A 25586-nucleotide genomic window follows, 5' to 3' on the forward strand; every position below is an offset into this window, starting at 1 on the left:
CCTCTCCAGGGGGAGGATGGCGGTGGATTGAGATGATGGCGGTGGATGGGAACGGTTGATCTTCTCCAGTCCCCTGAACTCTCCCATCAGTCGGCTGACGGCACCGCCTCTCGACACACGTCTCACGCGCGCCGTTGCCAGGTTATGAACGTCACACGCGCGCCGTTGCCAGGTTACGAACGTCACCGCGCCTTTGCCAGTTTTCCAACATCGCCCGCGCTGTTTCTGTTCAACGGCCGCGCAGTTTTAAAGTCAGCTGCCGCGTGACCCCGAGCCGCACCTCGATTGGTGGACCTCGCGTGGACGTCAATCACCAGGTTCCGAACCGGTCCCCATCCACCGCCATCCTCCCACTGGAGAGGATCAACCTGTGACGGTGAATGTCCGCAGTGCGCATGCCTCGGCCATCCAATCCCCGGATGGAGCAGGGTCGGCGGAGAAGAAGACGGTTTGGAGGAAAAATGGCGGTGGAGGCGCAGGGGGTGAAATGGAGAGAGAGAGAGAGAGAGTGTGAGTGAGTGTGTGGGATTGGGGGCCGCTCCGATGGAGGGAGGCTGTACTCCCCGCCCCCGCCAACGTACCGGCATGTGGGGGAATTGAAACTCAGAGACAGGAGCAAACGGTTCACCCGTTTGTGGGAATTCTCTCTCAATCTTTGGGTCGATCTGAGGAGGTGTTTTCTGATCCTTTCCCCCGAGACACCACTGACTGTGTCTGATCCAACCTGTGATGGGGACACGTGTCTTCTGGCAATTTAACTTGTTCAGTCCCAGTCTGTGTTGGATTTTACATGTTTTTAATGGTTAAAGGTTGGGTTTCATCATCCTGCTGCTTGTCCCCAACACAAAATACACGCGGATACTCAGTCACTCACTGATATACAGAGGCATCCTCTCTCTCCCACACTCACTGATATACAGAGGCATCCTCTCTCTCCCACACTCACTCACTGATATACAGAGGCATCCTCTCTCTCTCACACACTCACTGATATACAGAGGCATCCTCTCTCTCCCACACTCACTCACTGATATACAGAGGCATCCTCTCTCTCCCACACTCACTCACTGATATACAGAGGCATCCTCTCTCTCCCACACTCACTCACTGATATACAGAGGCGTCCTCTCTCTCCCACACTCACTCACTGATATACAGAGGCGTCCTCTCTCTCCCACACTCACTCACTGATATACAGAGGCATCCTCTCTCTCACACATTAACTCAGGGTCACTCACTGATATACAGGGGCATCCTCTCTCACACTCACTCTGAGAGACAGAGGCATCCTCTCTCTCTCACTCATTGATATACAGAGGCATCCTCTCTCACTCACACACTCACTCACTGATATACAGGGGCATCCTCTCTCTCACACTCACTGAAACACAGAGGCATCCTCTCTCACACTCACAGATATACAGAGGCATCCTCTCTCACACACACTCACTGATATACAGGGGCATCCTCTCTCTCACACTCACTGAAACACAGAGGCATCCTCTCTCACACTCACTGATATACAGAGGCATCCTCTCTCACTCACACTCACTGATACACAGGGGCATCCTCTCTCTCTCACTCATTGATATACAGAGGCATCCTCTCTCACTCACACTCACTGATACACAGGGGCATCCTCTCTCTCACACTCGCTGATATACAGAGGCATCCTCTCTCACACACTCACTGATATACAGAGGCATCCTCTCTCTCACACACTCACTGATATACAGAGGCATCCTCTCTCTCACACACTCACTGATATACAGAGGCATCCTCTCTCTCTCACACTCACTGATATACAGGGGCATCCTATCTCTCACACACACTCACTGATATACAGAGGCATCCTCTCTCTCTCACACACTCACTGATATACAGGGGCATCCTCTCTCTCTCACACACTCACTGATATGCAGAGGCATCCTCTCTCTCACACACTCACTGATATACAGAGGCATCCTCTCTCTCACACACTCACTGATATACAGAGGCATCCTCTCTCTCACACTCACTCATATACAGGGGCATCCTCTCTCTCACACACACTCACTGATATACAGAGGCATCCTCTCTCTCCCACACACTCACTGATATACAGAGGCATCCTCTCTCTCTCACACTCACTGATATACAGGGGCATCCTCTCTCTCTCACACTCACTGATATACAGAGGCATCCTCTCTCTCACACACTCACTGATATACAGAGGCATCCTCTCTCTCTCACACTCACTGATATACAGGGGCATCCTCTCTCTCTCACACACTGATATGCAGAGGCATGCTCTCTCTCACACACTCACTGATATACAGGGGCATCCTCTCTCTCTCACTCACTGATATACAGAGGCATCCTCTCTCACACACTCACTGATATACAGAGGCATCCTCTCTCTCACACTCACTGCTACAAAGAGGCATCCTCTCTCTCACACACTCACTGATATACAGAGGCATCCTCTCTCTCACACACTCACTGATACACAGAGGCATCCTCTCTCTCACACACTCACTGAAATACAGAGGCATCCTCTCTCTCTCACACACTCACTGATATACAGAGGCATCCTCTCTCACACACTCACTGATATACAGAGGCATCCTCTCTCTCACACACTCACTGAAATAAAGGGGCATCCTCTCTCACACTCACTGATATACAGAGGCATCCTCTCTCTCACACACTCACTGATATACAGAGGCATCCTCTCTCTTTCACACACTCACTGATATGCAGAGGCATCCTCTCTCACACACACACTGATATACAGAGGCACTCTCTCTCTCTCACACACTCACTGATATGCAGGGGCATCCTCTCTCTCACACACACTCACTGATGCACAGGGGCATCCTCTCTCTCACACTCACTCACTGATATGCAGGGGCATCTTCTCTCTCACACACACTCACTGATATACAGAGGCATCCTCTCTCTCACACATTAACTCAGGGTCACTCACTGATATACAGGGGCATCCTCTCTCACACTCACTCTGAGAGACAGAGGCATCCTCTCTCTCTCACTCATTGATATACAGAGGCATCCTCTCTCACTCACACACTCACTCACTGATATACAGGGGCATCCTCTCTCTCACACTCACTGAAACACAGAGGCATCCTCTCTCACACTCACTGATATACAGAGGCATCCTCTCTCACACACACTCACTGATATACAGGGGCATCCTCTCTCACTCACACTCACTGATACACAGGGGCATCCTCTCTCTCTCACTCATTGATATACAGAGGCATCCTCTCTCACTCACACTCACTGATACACAGGGGCATCCTCTCTCTCACACTCACTGATATACAGAGGCATCCTCTCTCTCACACACTCACTGATATACAGAGGCATCCTCTCTCTCACACACTCACTGATATACAGAGGCATCCTCTCTCTCTCACACTCACTGATATACAGGGGCATCCTCTCTCTCACACACACTCACTGATATACAGAGGCATCCTCTCTCTCCCACACACTCACTGATATACAGAGGCATCCTCTCTCTCTCACACTCACTGATATACAGGGGCATCCTCTCTCTCTCACACTCACTGATATACAGAGGCATCCTCTCTCTCACACACTCACTGATATACAGAGGCATCCTCTCTCTCTCACACTCACTGATATACAGGGGCATCCTCTCTCTCACACACACACTCACTGATATACAGAGGCATCCTCTCTCTCTCACACACTCACTGATATACAGGGGCATCCTCTCTCTCTCACACACTGATATGCAGAGGCATCCTCTCTCTCACACACTCACTGATATACAGGGGCATCCTCTCTCTCTCACTCACTGATATACAGAGGCATCCTCTCTCACACACTCACTGATATACAGAGGCATCCTCTCTCTCACACTCACTGCTACAAAGAGGCATCCTCTCTCTCACACACTCACTGATATACAGAGGCATCCTCTCTCTCACACACTCACTGATACACAGAGGCATCCTCTCTCTCACACACTCACTGAAATACAGAGGCATCCTCTCTCTCTCACACACTCACTGAAATACAGGGGCATCCTCTCTCTCACACACTCACTGATATACAAAGGCATCCTCTCTCTCACACACTCACTGAAATACAGAGGCATCCTCTCTCTCACACACTCACTGAAATGCAGGGGCATCCTCTCTCTCTCACTCCCTGATATACAGAGGCATCCTCTCTCACACACTCACTGATATACAGAGGCATCCTCTCTCACACACTCACTGATATACAGAGGCATCCTCTCTCTCACACACTCACTGAAATAAAGGGGCATCCTCTCTCACACTCACTGATATACAGAGGCATCCTCTCTCTCACACACTCACTGATATACAGAGGCATCCTCTCTCTCTCACACACTCACTGATATGCAGAGGCATCCTCTCTCACACACACACTGATATACAGAGGCACTCTCTCTCTCTCACACACTCACTGATATGCAGGGGCATCCTCTCTCTCACACACACTCACTGATGCACAGGGGCATCCTCTCTCTCACACTCACTCACTGATATGCAGGGGCATCTTCTCTCTCACACACACTCACTGATATACAGAGGCATCCTCTCTCTCACACACTCACTCACTGATATACCGGGACATCCTCTCTCTCTCTCTCACACACTCACTGAAATACAGAGGCATCCTCTCTCACACACACACACGCACACACTCACTGATATACAGAGGCATCCTCTCTCTCTTTCTCACTCACTGATATACAGAGGCATCCTCTCTCTCTCTCTCGCTCACTGATGTACAGAGGCATCCTCTCTCTCACTCACTCACTGATACATACAGGGGCATCCTCTCTCACACACTCACTCACTGATATACAGGGACATCCTCTCTCACACACTCACTGATATACAGGAGCATCCTCTCTCTCACACACACTCACTGATATACAGAGGAATCCTCTCTCTCTCACACACTCACTGATATACAGAGGCATCCTCCCTCTCTCACACTCACTGATATACAGAGGCATCCTCTCTCTCACACTGATATGGAGGCATCCTCTCTCACACACTCACTGATACACAGAGGCATCCTCTCTCTCACACACTCACTGATGTACAGGGGCATCCTCTCTCTCACACACACTCACTGATCTTCAGAGCCATCCTCTCTCTCACACACTCACTCACTGATCTTCAGAGGCATCCGCTCTCTCACACACACTCACTGATATTCAGAGGCATCCTCTCTCTCTCACACTCACTGATATACAGGGGCATCCTCTCTCTCTCACGCACTCATGGATATACGGCGGCATCATCTCTCTCTCACACTCACTGATATACAGAGGCATCCTCTCTCTCTCACACACTCACTGATATACAGAGGCATCCTCTCGCTCACACACACTGATGTACAGAGGCATCCTCTCTCTCACACACTCACTGATATTCAGAGGCATCCTCTCTCACACACACACTCACTGATATTCAGAGGCATCCTCTCTCTCTCAAACTCACTGATATTCAGAGGCATCCTCTCTCACACACAGACTCACTGATATACAGGGGCATCCTCTCTCTCTCACACTCACTGATATACAGGGGCATCCTCTCTCTCTCACACTCACTGATATACAGGGGCATCCTCTCGCTCACACACACTCACTGATACACAGGGGCATCCTCTCTTTCACACACTCACTGATATACAGAGGCATCCTCTCTCTCTCACACACTCACTGATATACAGGGGCATCCACTCTCTCACACTCACTCACTGATATGCAGGGGCATCCTCTCTCTCTCACACTCACTGATATACAGGGGCATCCTCTCTCTCACACTCACTCACTGATATACAGGGGCATCCTCTCTCTCACACTCACTCACTGATATACAGGGGCATCCTCTCTCTCACACACACTCACTGATATACAGGGGCATCCTCTCGCTCACACACACTCACTGATACACAGGGGCATCCTCTCTTTCACACACTCACTGATATGCAGAGGCTTCCTCTCTCTCACACTCACTCACTGATATACAGGGGCATCCTCTCTCTCACACACACTCACTGATATACAGGGGCATCCTCTCGCTCACACTCACTCACTGATGTGCAGGGGCATCCTCTCTCTGACACACACACACTCACTGATATCCAGGGGCATCCTCTCTCACACACTCACTGAAATACAGAGGCATTCTCTCTCTCACACACACACACACACACACTCACTGATACACAGGGGCATCCTCTCGCTCACACACACTCACTGATACACAGGGGCATCCTCTCTTTCACACACTCACTGATATGCAGAGGCTTCCTCTCTCTCAAACACACACTGATATACAGGGGCATCCTCTCTTTCACACACTCACTGATATACAGAGGCATCCTCTCTCTCACACTCACTCACTGATATACAGGGGCATCCTCTCTCTCACACTCACTCACTGATATACAGGGGCATCCTCTCTCTCACACACACTCACTGATATACAGGGGCATCCTCTCGCTCACACTCACTCACTGATGTGCAGGGGCATCCTCTCTCTGACACACACACACTCACTGATATCCAGGGGCATCCTCTCTCACACACTCACTGAAATACAGAGGCATTCTCTCTCTCACACACACACACACACACACTCACTGATACACAGGGGCATCCTCTCTCTCACACGTTCACTGATACATAGAGGCATCCACTCTCTCACACACTCACTGATACACAGGGGCATCCACTCTCTCACACACTCACTGATACACAGGGGCATCCTCTCTCTCACACGTTCACTGATACACAGAGGCATCCTCTCACACACACTCACTGATATACAGGGGCATCATCTCTATCACACGTTCACTGATACACAGAGGCATCCTCTCTCTCACACACTCACTGATAGACAGAGGCATCCTCTCTCTCTCACACACACTCACTGATATACAAAGGCATCCTCTCTCACACACACACTGATATACAGAGGCACTCTCTCTCACACACTCACTGATGCACAGGGGCATCCTCTCTCTCACACTCACTCACTGATATGCAGGGGCATCCTCTCCCTCACACACACTCACTGATATACAGAGGCATCCTCTCTCTCACACACTCACTCACTGATATACCGGGATATCCTCTCTCTCTCTCACACACTCACTGATGTCCAGAGGCGTACTCTCTCTCTCTCACACACTCACTGACATACAGAGGCATCCTCTCTCTCTCTCTCACACACACACACACACACACACACACACACACTGATATGCAGAGGCATCCTCTCTCACACACACACTCACTGAAATACAGAGGCATCCTCTCTCACACACACACACACACACACACACACTCACTGATATACAGAGGCATCCTCTCTCTCTCTCTCTCACACACACACACACACTGATATACAGAGGTATCCTCTCTCTCTCACACACTCACTGAAATACAGAGGCATCCTCTCTCACACACACACACACACACTCACTGATATACAGAGGCATCCTCTCTCTCTCACACACACACACACTGATATACAGAGGCATCCTCTCTCTCTCTCACACACTCACTGACATACAGAGGCATCCTCTCTCTCACTCACTGATATACAGGGGCATCCTCTCTCTCACACTCACTCACTGATATACAGAGGCGTCCTCTCACACACACACTCACTGATGTACAGGGACATCCTCTCTTTCTCTCACACACTCACTGATATACAGAGGCATCCTCTCTCACACATTCACTGATGTACAGAGGCATCCTCTCTCTCACACACACACACTCACTGATATACAAAGGCATCCTCTCTCTCACACACTCACTCACTGATATACAGGGGCATCCTCTCTCTCTCTCACACACTCACTGATGTACAGAGGCGACCTCTCTCTCTCTCACACACTCACTGAAATACAGAGGCATCCTCTCTCACACACACACACACTCACTGATATACAGAGGCATTCTCTCTCTCTCACACACACACACACACACACACACACACACACTGATATACAGAGGCATCCTCTCTCACACACACACTCACTGATATACAGGGGCATCCTCTCTCTCTCACGCACACACACACACACACACACACTCAGTGATATACAGGGGCATCCTCTCTCTCTCGCACACACTGAAATACAGAGGCATCCTCTCTCACACACACACACACACTCACTGATATACAGAGGCATCCTCTGTCTCTCACACACACACACACACTGATATGCAGAGGCATCCTCTCTCTCTCTCACACACACACACACACACACACACACACACACTGATATACAGAGGCATCCTCTCTCTCTCTCACACACTCACTGATATACAGAGGCATCCTCTCTCACACACACACACACTCACTGATATACAGGGGCATCATCTCTCTCTTACACGCACTCACTGATATTCAGGGGCATCCTCTCTCTCTCACACACACTGATATATAGAAGCATCCTCTCTCTCACTCACTCACTGATCTTTTCAGGGGCATCCTCTCATATACACACTCACTGATCTGCAGGGGCATCCTCTCTCTCACACACACTCACTGATATACAGGGGCATCCTCTCTCTCACACACACTCACTGATATACAGGGGCATCCTCTCTCTCACTCACTCACTTATCTTTTCAGGGGCATCCTCTCTCACACACACTCACTGATATACAGGGGCATCATCTCTCTCACACGTTCACTGATACACAGAGGCATCCTCTCTCTCACACACTCACTGATAGACAGAGGCATCCTCTCTCTCTCACACACACTCACTGATATACAAAGGCATCCTCTCTCACACACACACTGATATACAGAGGCACTCTCTCTCACACACTCACTGATGCACAGGGGCATCCTCTCTCTCACACTCACTCACTGATATGCAGGGGCATCCTCTCCCTCACACACACTCACTGATATACAGAGGCATCCTCTCTCTCACACACTCACTCACTGATATACCGGGATATCCTCTCTCTCTCTCACACACTCACTGATGTCCAGAGGCGTACTCTCTCTCTCTCACACACTCACTGACATACAGAGGCATCCTCTCTCTCTCTCTCACACACACACACACACACACACTGATATGCAGAGGCATCCTCTCTCACACACACACTCACTGAAATACAGAGGCATCCTCTCTCACACACACACACACACACACACACACTCACTGATATACAGAGGCATCCTCTCTCTCTCTCTCTCACACACACACACACACTGATATACAGAGGTATCCTCTCTCTCTCACACACTCACTGAAATACAGAGGCATCCTCTCTCACACACACACACACACACTCACTGATATACAGAGGCATCCTCTCTCTCTCACACACACACACTGATATACAGAGGCATCCTCTCTCTCTCTCACACACTCACTGACATACAGAGGCATCCTCTCTCTCACTCACTGATATACAGGGGCATCCTCTCTCTCACACTCACTCACTGATATACAGAGGCATCCTCTCTCTCACACACTCACTGATATACAGAGGCGTCCTCTCACACACACACTCACTGATGTACAGGGACATCCTCTCTTTCTCTCACACACTCACTGATATACAGAGGCATCCTCTCTCACACATTCACTGATGTACAGAGGCATCCTCTCTCTCACACACACACACTCACTGATATACAAAGGCATCCTCTCTCTCACACACTCACTCACTGATATACAGGGGCATCCTCTCTCTCTCTCACACACTCACTGATGTACAGAGGCGACCTCTCTCTCTCTCACACACTCACTGAAATACAGAGGCATCCTCTCTCACACACACACACACTCACTGATATACAGAGGCATTCTCTCTCTCTCACACACACACACACACACACACACACTGATATACAGAGGCATCCTCTCTCACACACACACTCACTGATATACAGGGGCATCCTCTCTCTCTCACGCACACACACACACACACACACACTCAGTGATATACAGGGGCATCCTCTCTCTCTCGCACACACTGAAATACAGAGGCATCCTCTCTCACACACACACACACACTCACTGATATACAGAGGCATCCTCTGTCTCTCACACACACACACACTGATATGCAGAGGCATCCTCTCTCTCTCACACACACACACACACACACACACTGATATACAGAGGCATCCTCTCTCTCTCTCACACACTCACTGATATACAGAGGCATCCTCTCTCACACACACACACACTCACTGATATACAGGGGCATCATCTCTCTCTTACACGCACTCACTGATATTCAGGGGCATCCTCTCTCTCTCACACACACTGATATATAGAAGCATCCTCTCTCTCACTCACTCACTGATCTTTTCAGGGGCATCCTCTCATATACACACTCACTGATCTGCAGGGGCATCCTCTCTCTCACACACACTCACTGATATACAGGGGCATCCTCTCTCTCACACACACTCACTGATATACAGGGGCATCCTCTCTCTCACTCACTCACTTATCTTTTCAGGGGCATCCTCTCACACACACACTCACTGATATGCAGAGGCTTCCTCTCTCTCACACACTCACTCACTGATATGCAGAGGCTTCCTCTCTCTCTCACACTCACTCACTGATATGGAGGGGCATCCTCTCTCTCACACACACTCACTGATATACAGAGGCATCCTCTCTCTCACACACACTCACTGATATACAGAGGCATCCTCTCTCTCACACTCACTGATATACAGAGGCATCCTCTCTCTCACACACTCTCTCACTGATATACCGGGGCATCCTCTCTCTCTCTCACACACTCACTGATGTACAGAGGTGTACTCTCTCTCTCTCACACACTCACTGAAATGCAGAGGCATCCTCTCACACAGACACACACACACACTGATATACAGAGGCATCCTCTCTCACACACACACTCACTGAAATACAGAGGCATCCTCTCTCACACACACACACACTCACTGATATACAGAGGCATCCTCTCTCTCTCTCTCTCACACACACACACACACACACACACACACATTGATATACAGAGGCATCCTCTCTCACACACACACACACTCACTGATATACAGAGGCATCCTCTGTCTCTCTCTCACACACACACACACACACACACACACACTGATATACAGAGGCATCCTCTCTCTCTCACACACACACACACTGATATACAGAGGCATCCTCTCTCTCTCTCACACACTCACTGATATACAGAGGCATCATCTCTCTCACTCACTGATATACAGGGGCATCCTCTCTCTCACTCACTGATATACAGAGGCATACTCTCTCTCTCTCTCACTCACTGACATACAGGGGCATCCTCTCTCACACACTCACTGATATACAGAGGCATCCTCTCTCTCACACACTCACTCACTGATATACAGGGGCATCCTCTCTCTCTCACGCACTCACTGATATACAGAGGCATCCTCTCTCTCTCACACACTCACTGATATACAGAGGCATTCTCTCTCTCACACACTCACAGATAGACAGAGGCATCCTCGCTCACACACACTGATATATAGGGGCATCCTCTCTCTCTCACACTCACTGATATTCAGAGGCATCCTCTCTCTCTCACACACTCACTGATATTCAGAGGCATCCTCTCTCTCTCACACTCACTGACATTCAGAGGCATCCTCTCTCACACACACACTCACTGATATACAGGGGCATCCTCTCTCTCTCACACTCACTGATATACAGGGGCATCCTCTCTCTCACACTCACTCACTGATATACAGAGGCATCCTCTCTCTCACACACTCACTGATATACAGAGGCGTCCTCTCACACACACACTCACTGATGTACAGGGACATCCTCTCTTTCTCTCACACACTCACTGATATACAGAGGCATCCTCTCTCACACATTCACTGATGTACAGAGGCATCCTCTCTCTCACATACACACACTCACTGATATACAGAGGCATCCTCTCTCTCACACACTCACTGATATACAGGGGCATCCTCTCTCTCACACACTCACTGATCTTCAGAGGTATCCTCTCTCACACACACTCACTGATATGCAGAGGCGTCCTCTCACACACACACACTCACTGAAATCCAGGGGCATCCTGTCTCTCTCACACTCACTGATATACAGGGGCATCCTCTCTCTCACACACACTCACTGATATACAGGGGCATCCTCTCTCACACACACACTCACTGATATACAGAGGCATCCTCTCTCTCACACACTCACTGATATACAGAGGCATCCTCTCTCTCACACACTCAGTGATATACAGAGGCATCCTCTCTCTCACACACTCACTGATATACGGAGGCATCCTCTCTCTCTCACACTCACTGATCTGCAGAGGCATCCTCTCTCTCACACACACACACACTCACTGATATATAGAGGCATCCTCTCTCTCTCACACACACACACACACTCACTGATATACAGCGGCATCCTCTCTCTCACACACTCGCTGATATACGGGGTCATCGTCTCTCTCACACATTCACTGATGGACAGAGACATCCTCGCTCACACATTCACTGATGGACAGAGACATCCTCTCTCACACATTCACTGATGGACAGAGACATCCTCGCTCACACATTCACTGATGGACAGAGACATCCTCGCTCACACATTCACTGATGGACAGAGGCATCCTCGCTCACACATTCACTGATGGACAGATACATCCTCGCTCACACATTCACTGATGGACAGAGACATCCTCGCTCACACATTCACTGATGGACAGAGACATCCTCTCTCTCTCTCACACATTCACTGATGGACAGAGACATCCTCTCTCACACATTCACTGATGGACAGAGACATCCTCGCTCACACATTCACTGATGGACAGAGACATCCTCGCTCACACATTCACTGATGGACAGAGACATCCTCGCTCACACATTCACTGATGGACAGAGACATCCTCGCTCACACATTCACTGATGGACAGAGACATCCTCGCTCACACATTCACTGATGGACAGAGACATCCTCGCTCACACATTCACTGATGGACAGAGACATCCTCGCTCACACATTCACTGATGGACAGAGACATCCTCGCTCACACATTCACTGATGGACAGAGACATCCTCGCTCACACATTCACTGATGGACAGAGATATCCTCGCTCACACATTCACTGATGGACAGAGACATCCTCGCTCACACATTCACTGATGGACAGAGACATCCTCACTCACACATTCACTGATGGACAGAGACATCCTCTCTCTCACTCACACATTCACTGATGGACAGAGACATCCTCTCTCTCACTCACACATTCACTGATGGACAGAGACATCCTCGCTCACACATTCACTGATGGACAGAGACATCCTCGCTCACACATTCACTGATGGACAGAGACATCCTCGCTCACACATTCACTGATGGACAGAGACATCCTCGCTCACACATTCACTGATGGACAGAGACATCCTCGCTCACACATTCACTGATGGACAGAGACATCCTCTCTCTCACTCACACATTCACTGATGGACAGAGACATCCTCGCTCACACATTCACTGATGGACAGAGACATCCTCTCTCTCACTCACACATTCACTGATGGACAGAGACATCCTCGCTCACACATTCACTGATGGACAGAGACATCCTCGCTCACACATTCACTGATGGACAGATACATCCTCTCTCTCGCTCACACATTCACTGATGGACAGAGACATCCTCGCTCACACATTCACTGATGGACAGAGATATCCTCGCTCACACATTCACTGATGGACAGAGACATCCTCGCTCACACATTCACTGATGGACAGAGACATCCTCGCTCACACATTCACTGATGGACAGAGACATCCTCGCTCACACATTCACTGATGGACAGAGACATCCTCGCTCACACATTCACTGATGGACAGAGACATCCTCTCTCACACATTCACTGATGGACAGAGACATCCTCGCTCACACATTCACTGATGGACAGAGACATCCTCTCTCTCACTCACACATTCACTGATGGACAGAGACATCCTCGCTCACACATTCACTGATGGACAGAGACATCCTCTCTCTCACTCACACATTCACTGACAGACCGAAGCACGCACAATCGGTAAGAGGACCTGTACCCTACCCCGTTGGATAGAATCTGCTGAAAAGGGAAACCTCCCCCTCCCGGCCCCCCTATTTGCAGTGCGTGGTTACTGAGATGTCGGTTCGCCTCTAACTGGAGTAAGATGTCCATTCCCAGAATCCGCTCCTCGTTCTTGGGACCTACCCAGAGCGTGTCCCACCAGGTTCGTCCTCCAGGAGATAGCTGTAGGGGGATTGGGATGCTCCGGCGAAGGACGACGTTCTCCCCACTTACCCCGCTGATATGTATTTTTTTGATTCCGGTCGGAAAATCTGAGTCGGTTATTGACACCGAGGCTCTCGTGTCTAAAAGAGCAAAATACTGCCGGCCTCCTAACAGTCCGTTTATACATGGGTGGGTGGCCCCCGGTCCTCCAACGGAGGAGACCGGGGTGTCCTATCCGTGATGAGGGGAATATGGGAGGAGGAGAGTCCGCAGTCCCTTCAATTCCCTGTCGGATAAGCCCCCTTTTGGTGGTCTCTGCGACCCCTGAGTGGTCCCCCGGGGCCCCTGTCCTTCCCTTCCCCATTTGCTGCCCCTCCAGCTGGCTTTCCTCGGACAGGGGCCATGGCTTTCACCTCCCCATTTCCAGGTTGTACCGGTGCCGAAGGGCAGATACGGTTGTATTCGGCGGGGGGGCACTCGGGCTGCGGTGTTTTGTGCTGCTGCTGAACCTCCATTGTCTTTACAATCCTCACCCCCCCCCCCCAATCCTTTAAATCCTCTAACTCCTCCATTGCTGGCACTTCCAGATCCAAAAGAGTGCTGACTCGAGCTTTCGCCTCCTGTACAGGTCTCAAAAGGTCCTGTAGAGGAGACGGCCTCCCCCATTTGTCCACGATTAAAGGTCCTGTCTGATCTGCCCAACTAGCGAGCAGAACAGTACCATAATGAGCTTGTTTAGAAGCCTTCTGCCCTGCCCACCACTTTATTTGATCATCCACTGGACTCGTCTCCTTCCATCCGTTCCTGATCATTTCACTTTGATATTTTAAAGTAGCCTCTTCGACTCGTTTTACAACAGCAACACTGGTGGGCATAGGCGGGACATCCGGAGGAAGGGGTTTCCCCTCGTTACTCATGTCAATCATTATGTATATCCTTATGCTCTATCTTATACTTTAATTTATTTGACTCTAATCTTATACTTTAATCGGCACAAACGGATCACCTTATACTCTAATTTATACACACTCACTGGTCATGGGATCACAATCCTGTGATGGTTGTAGTTCCCGACGCCGACTTAATCCTGGCCGTCACGTGGGACTACGTCCTCTTAATTCAGGCTCAGGCTCGGTGTTTGAGATAAACCACCACCCTTGTCCATGGTGATCACCATGTGACTCTCAAAATCCAATCTTATACTGTATCGGAATAACAGCATAAACTTGTACTATAAGTAAACAAACACTTATATTCTACCTTCTGTACCTGCAGGTCTCGTCAATTCCATCAATCCGTCGTCTCCGTGAGGAATTTTACTGCATGGATAATTTTAATACTGCGGTAAGTGCCATTGCCAATCCTGTCTCCAATGATGAGCCGAGCCCCTACCATAGGTACCGGCCTTACCCTCGAGGGCTTTATGCAGGGCCACCCCCTGTCTCGAGCAAAGGGCTAACCTGTCTCACGATACTACCACGTCCCCTCCAATACAGGCTCCGTTAGCCTACCTGCAGCGCAGTATGCCACTTCTGACACCAACTGTTAGACTCGAATTTTTGGAGCAAAACCAGATGGAGACGGAACTGCTGACCAAGTTAAAGTTTATTCGAAAGCTTTGCACACAAAGGGAGAGTGGTAAGCTTCCTGAAGCTCGCATCAAACTCTCAAAGGAACATCAGCACTACAAGCATCTTTATACCTTTCAATAAGCAACATCCTCCTGCTGTGAAAGGTGAGGGTACATGTTTACGTAACTACAGTGGGTTTCAAAGGGTGGTATCGTCTGCCACTCACTTGTCAGGGGCTGCCTTGTGTCGTCCCATAACATTAAACATCTCACATTCCTGAGAAGGACCCTTATCAATAAACACAAAAGTCCCAGACATTGAAACTACACGAGGGTCTTCCCAAACCCTTGATCCGCTCATCCCTCTCTCCCTTTTGTGCTGGGGTGACCTTGGAGATCTCCACCGCTCCTCCCTTAATCATCCGAAGTAAGCTGGTTAGGATAAACAATGTCAGCCTCGGCCTTGGGTAAACATTCCTTAATGTGTTCTGGAGATAAGCGAGGTGGTGGCCATAAGTCCAACAAACCTGCCTTTGTCAGCTTTTACAGTGTGAGTTACGAACTGCTATCATAATGGTCAAGTATCCCATCATGCTTTGCTGCTACCGAAATGCTGCGTGTGCGATTTAACTACTTATGTATTTGGGGATAGGAGTGGCTAATCATTCTTTAATATATATATATATATATATATGGTTAGGTGAGGGGAGGCTGGAGGTTTTGGATTTCTGTTCACAAGCCTACTTTTACAGTGGGTAGAGTCCATGATAGGTGAGACTGCACATGGGATGTGGGAGGAGGTTAATCGGTGGGTAGAGTCCATGATAGGGGAGAGTGTACATGGATGGTGGGAGGAATTTAAAGGGATGAGTAGAGTCCCTGATAGAGTATTGCATAGAATGTACAGCACAGAAACAGGCCATTCAGCCCAACAGGTCAATGCCGGTGTTTAAGCTCCTCACAAGCCTCCTCCTGCCCTATTTCATCTAACCTTATCAGCATATCCTTCTATTTCTTTCTCCCTCATGTGTTTATCTAAATTCCCATTAAATCCATCTACGCTATTCACCTCAAAAACTCCTCATGATAGCGAGTTGCATATTCTAACCACTCTCTGAGTAAAGAAGTTTCTCCTGAATTTCCTTTTGGATTTATTAGTGATTATATTTTATTTGTGGCCCCTAGCTCTTGTCTCCCTGCAAGTGGGAACATCTTTTCTAATTCTACCCTAATAAACGCTTTCCTAATCTTAAAAACCTATATCAAGTCTCCCCTCAGTCTTCTCTTTTCTGGAAAAAAATGCTCTAGCTTGCTCAAACTTTCCTGATAACTGTCAGCTCTCAGTTGTGGTATCATCCTCGTCAATCTTTTTTGCAAATTGTCCAGTGCCTCTCTTTATTTTTTATAATATGAAGACCGGAACTGTAGAGTGTACATGGGTTGTGGGAGGAGATTAAATGGGTGGGGAGAGTACATGATAGGGGAGAGTGTACATGGGCTCTGGGAGGAGATTAAATGGGTGGGGAGAGTACATGATAGGGGAGAGTGTACATGGGCTCTGGGAGGAGATTAAATGGGTGGGGAGAGTCCATGATAGGGGAGAGTGTACATGGGCTGTGGGAGGAGATTAAATGGGTGGGTAGAATTCATGATGGGGGAGAGTGTACATGGGCTGTGGGAGGAGATTAAATGGGTGGGGAGAGTCCATGATAGGGGAGAGTGTACATGGGGTGTGGGAGGAGATGAAATGGATGGGTAGAGTCTATGATAGTGGAGAGTGTACATGGGCTGTGGAAGGAGATGAAATGGGTGGGTAGAATTCATGATGGGGGAGAGTGTACATGGGCTGCGTGGGTAGAATTCATGATAGGAGAGAGTGTTCATAGCCTTCCAGAACCCATTTGGCCGCAGAGAATTCCCCTGAGCTTCGTCCAATTCGATTTCATCCTGCAACCCACTCCCAGGTATCCGTTATGCTATTTATAACCACCCTCCCCTCCCCCCCCCGCCCCCCCCCCCACCAAACAGCTCGATTAGATTCCAGCCTCTCACTCACTCCCGGGTATCCATTCTACATATAACCCCGCCCCCCGAGACCCTCGATAAGATTCCAGCCTGTCACTCCCGCCCGAGTATCCGTTATTCTATATATAAACCATCTGAACCCTTCGATTAGATTCCAGCCTGTAATTCACTCCTGGATACCTGCTCTTCTATATATAAACGGCCGAGGCCCTCGATTAGATTCCAGTCTGTAACTCACTCCCTGTTTTCAGTTATTCTATATTTAAACTTTCTGGGGCGCAGTTCCACACCGGGTGAGATCAGTTAACTGAGCGAAGAGGTCTGTTGTCAGGAGCATCTTAATGGAGGAAAGGGAGAGGTTGTATAGATTTAGGGATGGAATTCCAGAGCTTAGGGCCAAGACAACTGAAGGCACCGTCGCCAAAGGTGCAGCAATCAAAACTAGGGATTTGCAAGAGACCAGAATTGGAAGAGCGCAGGGATCTCGGAGGGTCGTTGGGCGAGAGGAGGTTTCAGAATGAGGGAGGGGGCGAGACCAGGAAGGGATTTGAACACGATGTGAGGTTTTGAAAATCGAGGCATTGTCGGACCGGGAGCCAATGTAGTAACACACGAACAGAAACATACGGTTCACTGCCCGGCAGAGAGGTGGTGAAGACATTGATGTCCGCGGAGGAACAGTCAGGGTCACAGTGACAGGCGAGTTCACAGACTCCCCCAGTCAGGTCACAGGTACAAATGGGAACTGCTGGAACAAGACACACACAGAGAGATCTTACAACAGAGCACGGACGGTCTCAAAGACCACCTCCCTCCCTTGTCTGAATCGACGATCACCGTCTTCTCCATCTCCCAAAATCAATCTGCAGACTTATCCTCTCACTGCTTTCTACTCACCGAATTACAGCCTCCAGATACCCAGCACAACCCACTTAATAAAAAGTAACAATTACGGTTTTTTTTGTTGTACAATTTTCAATGAGGTGCAGGAATAGAGAGACTTTATGATGGCCGGGCGATGCTAAGGCTGTTAAATAAGCACACGGGATCCTTGGCTTCATAAATAGAGGCACAGAGTACAAAAGCATGGAAGTTATGCTAAATCTTTATAAATCACTGGTTAAGCCCCAGCTGGAGTAATTCTGTCCAATTCTGGGTATTGTACTTTGTTACGGATGTCAAGGCCTTGGAGAGGGTGCAGAGCAGATTTACCAGAATGGTACCAGGGATGAGGGACGTCGGTTAGCGGAGAGACTGGAGAAGCTGGGGTTGCTCCCAATGGCAGAAGGGTCTGTGATCAGAGGAAACAGATTTAAAATAATCGGCAAAAGAGCCAGGTGGGGAGGTGAGGAGACGAGGGTGGTGGAAGCAGATTCAATAATAAGTTTCAAAAGGGAATTGGATCAATCCTTGCAGGGGGAAATTTGCGAGACTGTGGGGAAAGAGCAGTGGAGTTGGACTCATGTGCTCGCCCTTTCACAGACCCGGCAGAGGCGCGATGGGCTGAGTGGCCTCTTCCTGTGCTGTTTGATTCTCGGTCACTTTTGGGCTCCGACTCACTGCCCATTTGACTGGGAGACGGCAGAGTGACCGCTCCATCCTCCCCTTCCCCCGAGCCCAGCTGTTAATTGTATCCATGTGATTTATATCAATTAGTGTTAATTGTATTCAGCTGGTGCGTATCAATTGGGGACTCTCTTGTATCATTTATACAAGAGATTATCCAGGGGATGGGTTGTGAATAAAGGTTTGGAAGCAACTGAAGACCAGGCTTTAGTATACTATCCTTCAGCACATGGATTTCCAGTTATAACACCAGCTGGACACCGGGCGCTGTGAAAGTCGATATTCACAGACTACGCAGGAGGCCCCAAGTAACTCCATCCATCTCCCCACTTCAACCCCCTTCAGACCGTCCCCCTCCCCATCAGTCCCTCCCCCAGTTACCCTCCTCAGTCTCTCCCATTCACATCTCCCTACCTCTCCCCCTCTGATCTTCACCATCACATCCTTCCCAGTCTCACCCAGAGGTCCTCCCCTCCCCTCAGCCCCTCCCCTCCCCTTTTCTCCACCTCTTCCCACTCAGTCGCTCTCCATCAACCATCATTCCCTCCCCCCATCAGTCCTTCCACCCGTCTCTGCAATCAGTCACTCTCCTTCCTGTCTCCCCACCTCTCCCCGTCAGGCCCTCCTATCCCCATTCAGTCCCATCTCCCATCTCCCCCTTTAGACCATCCCCTCTCCGTCTCCCCACCTCTCCACCCTCAGACTCTGCCCCTGCCCCATCAGTCCCTGCTCCAGTCTCCCACTTCAGTCCATCCGCTCCCTGGCACCCCACCTCTCTGTCCACAGACCCTCCCCTTCCCCCAGCAGGCCGTTCTCCAGTCTCCCTTCTCTCCACTCAGTCCCTCCCCTCCCCGTCTCCCCACTTCGCCGCCCATAGACCCTCCCCCCGTCAGTCCCTTACCCAGTCTCCCCCTTCAGTCCCTCCCCTCCCCGTCTCTCCGCCCTCAGTCCATCTCACTCCCCCATCAGTCCCGTCTCCCATGTCCACCATCAGTCCCTTCTCCAGTCTCCTCCCTCAGTCCCTAACTCCACATCTCCGCCTCTCTCCGCACTCAGTCCCTCCCCCTCCTCATCAGTCCCTTCTCCAGTCTCCCCCCTCAGTCCCTTCCTCCACATCTCCCCATCTCTCCGCACTCAGTCCCTCCCCCTCCCCATCAGTCCTTTCTCCCGTCACCCCCTCGGTCCCTCCTTCCGCATCTCCCCATCTCTCCGCATTCAGTCCCTTCTCCATTCTCCCCCTTCAGTCCCTCCCCTCCACGTCTCTCCATCTCTCTGCCCTCAGACCATCTCACTCCGCCATCAGTCCCTTCTCTCGTGTCGACCATCAGTCCCTTCTCCTATCTCTTCCCTTAGTCCCTCCCTCCACATCTTCGCCTCTCTCCACACTCAGTCCCTTCCCCTCCCCATCAGTTCTTTCTCCGGTCTCCCCCTCAGTCCCTCCCTCCGCATCTCCCCATCTCTCCGCATTCAGTCCCTCCCCTTCCCCATCAGTCCCTTCTCCAGTCTCCCCCTTCAGTCCCCTCCACCTCTACGTCCTCAGGCCTTCTCACTCCCCCATCACTCCCTTCTGCCGTGCCCGCCATCAGTCCGTTCTCCTGTCTTCCCCCTCAGTCCCTACTTCTGCATCTCCCCATCTTTCTGCACTCTGTCCCTCCCCCTCCCCATCAGTCCCTTCTCCCGCCCCCCACCTCAGCCCCTCCCTCCGCATCTCCCCATCTCTCCGCATTCAAACTCTCCTCCTCCCCATCAATCCCTTCTCACGTCTCCCCCCTCAGTCCCTCCCTCCACATCTCCCCATCTCTCCGCATTCAGTCCCCCATTCCCCATCAGTCCCTTCTCCAGTCTCCCCCTTCAGTCTCCTCCACCTCTCCACCCTCAGACCATCTCACTCCCCCATCAATCCCTTCTCCCGTGTCCGCCATCAGTCCCTTCTCCTGTCTCCCCCCTCAGTCCCTCCCTCCGCATCTCCCCGTCTCTCCGCATTCAGTCCCTCCCCCTCCCAATCAGCCCCTTCTCCCGTCTCCCGCCATCAGACCCTCCCCCTCTCATTCCCTCCCGCGGTTACCCCACTCAGTCCCTCCCATTCCCGTCTCACCATCACCCCCTCAGAACTTCACCCTCCCGTCTCCCACTTCAGTCACTCCCCTCCCCGCCTCCCCACCTCCCCTCCCTCAGACCCTCCCCAGCCCCCATCATTTCCTTCTCCCGTCTCCCCAACTCTCCGCCATCAGACCCTCACCCTCCCGTTTCCTGTCTTGATGTTGCAAGTCGCACTTTTTGCTGTTACATCGGCTGGAGATTGGGTCCCTCCGTTCCGGGGGTCTCGGTCCCTCCGTCCCGGGGTCGCGGCCCCATTAACGCCGCTCGGGCCTGGAATCGGATGAGCTTCAGCTCGGACCGCTCTCACTGCACCATTCCCGGGTGCGGGCCCTCCCTCTGTCCGTCTCGTCCCCGCCCGCCAAGCCCGGCCAGAGGCCGCCATCATCATCCTCCCGGCGCCGGCCTGTTGCTGTGGGATTGCAGCACAGGGACCGCGCGGAGCATGCGCGGCCTCCCTCGGGTGGGGGCGCTCCATCCGCTTCATGTCGCTTTCGCATCACGTGATGGGAGGATTCAGCCCAGGAGGAGGCGGGGGTCTGGGTTGGAGGTGAGAGCTGTCAATCAAAGGGCCTGGAGTCAGCATTCAGAGCGCACAGGGTTTGGAGATTTTGTTTAAAATGCAAAATCTGCAAGAATGAAATAAAGACAGAAATGTACAAAAAAGGGGAAAAACCGCAAATGCAATAATCTGCATTTAAAACAGAAATGTCCAATCTCACATCAGGCTGTGACAGTCTTGAAATTGGGATCATTATTTTTTATACATGTGCACAAAAATTTATTATAGAAACATAGAAACATAGAAAAAAGGAGCAGGAGTAGGCCATTCAGCCCTTTGAGCCTGCTCCACCATTCAATATGATCATGGCTGATCCTTTATCTCAATATCATATTCCCGCTCTCTCCCCATACCCCTTGATATTGATTGGTGTACCTGGACATCCAAACCCCTACAGTCCCTAGTTTCTCACCATTAAGAAATTACTCCTATTTCTCACCTGATGCCTGCAATAAATGCTCTTTGCATAACTCCCCACATCTTTACTGTCCAGCTCTGTTTCCACTGTTTACTGTTCAATAATAGCAGACACGGTGAGACTTTAACATTTTTTAGATTTCTAAATATACTTTATTTCATTAAATTTATGGACACACACAGTTCAATGTAAATATCACAGTACCAATTCAAAACAGTACAATACAGATCGTACACACAACGATTCCATTATTACAATTCAAAACTGGGTACATATCTACTAATACATGCTGTACAATGCAAAGTGAAATGGCCTTTCACAGTGGCCATTCCCCATAGAGCCTTTGCATAGGTCGCACTTTGCTTCAGTGCGTCCCACAGCACGTACTCCTGGACCTTGGCGTGTGCCAGTCCGCAACACTCAGTCATGGACAGATCCTTCAGATGGAAGACCAGCTGGTTTCGGGCGGACCAAAAGGCGCCCTTCACCGAGTTGATGGTCTTCCATCAGCAGTTGATATCTGTCTCAGTGTGTGTCCCGGGGAACAGTCCGTAGAGCACAGCGTAATGTGTTATTGAACTGTTGGGGGTGAAACCCTCTTCGACTCCATTGTATAGGGGTCCTGTCTCTGTGGAGGGAGGTTATCACCTTTTACATGAATACACCGATCCAATCGCCCATATCCATGTCAGTGTTTGGCAAACACTGTCTGATGTGTTTCTCACACCTGGCGAACCTTGGGGTCAGAGACGTGGGGGTAATTTCACTTTCAGTGCTTGGACAGAGCAGAAATTAAAATCGGGCCGGTTCTATGAGGGGCGGGTGATCCGCTCTACCAGATCAGCCCCCAGCGATGGTGAAAATGTCCCTCCACGTGTTGTGAACCGGTGGCGTTTGAGACAATGGACCAGTTTGTGGGCTTCGAAGATTGATACTAGGGCGTAGGTCAGGAAAGGTGTGGCCGATTTTAAGTATCCCCGCCTGGCGGAAATGGGGTGGCAGAGGCTAGTAAATGGTATCAGTTCACTTACAGTCCATTTATCGGTGGCTTTCCTGCCTCCACCATCGTGGGTAGGGTCCTGAGAGGAGCGGCCGGACCTCCGCCCTAGTATCAATCTTCGAAGCCCACAAGATGGTCCATTGATTCAAACTGCATCGGTTCAAAACATGTGGAGGGAAATTTTCTGATCAGGCCACGTGTAAAATGTAAATCAGAGTATTATGACGTACGTGGGACACCATTTAATGTTGGGCACAAATGGGTGGAGGAGCCGCCCTTTCGATGGGCATTGAGTGGTCCAGAACATTGAGAAGTTTCTTTTTAACTTATAATTTGTTGAGCCAGGAGAAGCAGGAGAGCTTTCCCTTGGCCTGCTGCGGCCGTGCGAAATCTCCCGGCTCCTGCTCGTATCAGAAATGGAACAGGAGGTTTCCTTATAGACCTGTGTAACCAGGTCCAGACTCATGTCCCATTAATCTCCCTGCAGTGAGTAAACATTGCTGTACAGCAGCTCAGAGAGGAAACAATCTCCAGAACTCCCCACTGGAGTTTGAAATTACATTAATATTTTACCAGTTAGTAACGGTCCGGGTGTTGGTCCATTATTATTCTGTTCTGGTCAAAACAAATGTCCCAATGAACAGGACTCTGTCTGACCCTGACAGCTCACCCTCAGTCCATCCCACCGGGCAGTGTGTGTGATGGGAAATAATCATCAACCGAAAAGGAGGATTTGATTTGTTTTCATTTCAGGATTAAACATTTAATATCGAAATCATATTATTTCCAGACGAATAACAGCAAACAATTTCATGTTAGAATCACATATTGTATCATTTCACACCACCGCATTTGTCGGGTAAAATATAGTTGCTGTCTGGTATTTCCAAATTTATTTAAAGTATTGGATTGATATCAGTTACTTGAGTGAACTCATTGATGTCAATGGATGGTAAAATCAGGCGCGGTGAATAACGGGCGGCCAATCCGCTACCGCCCGCCTTACGCCACCGCCAAACGTGAAAATCTACTCTCATTGACTTTAATTTTGAATGAAAGGTCTTCAGATGTTTCTATGATTTAACTAATGTAACAATTAGATTCAGTGGGTATTTCACCCCGTTCTTCAGCTCCTCTCTGAATTTAGTCTGAGTAACAGCATAAATACACGTGTTGGTGCAGGAACTGAGAAGTTGAAGCAAGTGTCCGGCTGACCCAATGTCACCAACCATATCGTACTGGGCGTTTGGTATACGCGCAGAGATAATATAAAAAGCGAGTGCGCTCCATAACAATATAAAACTGCCTGATATACTGAAGAGTAAAATGATGGATTTCCTTCGGTTCTCTATCTCTGGATCCTTGTGATTCTCTCCATTGCTGCGGCCCTGGAGTCCCCTGCGGACTCTACTGGCCGCTAAAATGTGCCTGGCGGTGAGAACATTGAACAGTAAAATCAGAATGAATGGGAGACAAGACATTAACACAAGATAAAACAAATCAAACGCTGCCCATGCGGGTGAAGTGAAAAAGGTCAGTTTCAAGACACAACCCCGGGGTACACTGTTCTTTATATATTCCGGGTCATATCCAAAGTACCAGGGAATGTTTAGTAAACAGCTCAGAGCACTCACCACCCCGATAACAGCAGCCGCCGTTTTCTCGGTGCAATATTTTGTTTTCAGCTTCAGGCAACAAATGGCCACAAATCGATCAAAGGTGAAAACCACTGTGAACCAGACAGAGGTCGCTGTGGCTGCTAAACTCAGGATGACAATGAGACGGCACACGGGGGTAACGGTCAAGAATGAAACTGGGAAATAAATCTCACCAATCCCCCTCAATATAACATCGGTGATAACTACCAGGAAATCGGCCGCCGCCATTCCCACCAGGTAGCGAGTGATACATTTGGAGAGACCGCACTTTCCTCGGGACAGGATCACAATCGCCACCAAGTTAACTGTAAGAGAGAGAAAAGGAAGCAGAGAAATTACTGATCAGACCTGGAGCCAAGGCAGCA

At 49.8% G+C, this 25586-nt stretch overlaps 1 long non-coding RNA gene across 1 annotated transcript; it reads left to right on the plus strand.

Annotated features, from left to right (window-relative positions):
* Window positions 1-403: 403 nt before the first annotated feature.
* Window positions 404-25394, plus strand: LOC137314515 (uncharacterized). The gene is made up of 3 exons (XR_010961210.1): window positions 404-510; window positions 15601-15669; window positions 25249-25394. It is a non-coding gene; the product is annotated as an uncharacterized lncRNA (long non-coding RNA).
* Window positions 25395-25586: the final 192 nt, after the last annotated feature.

This window comes from Heptranchias perlo, unplaced genomic scaffold (assembly GCF_035084215.1).
Source record: "Heptranchias perlo isolate sHepPer1 unplaced genomic scaffold, sHepPer1.hap1 HAP1_SCAFFOLD_52, whole genome shotgun sequence".
NCBI lineage: Eukaryota > Metazoa > Chordata > Chondrichthyes > Hexanchiformes > Hexanchidae > Heptranchias > Heptranchias perlo.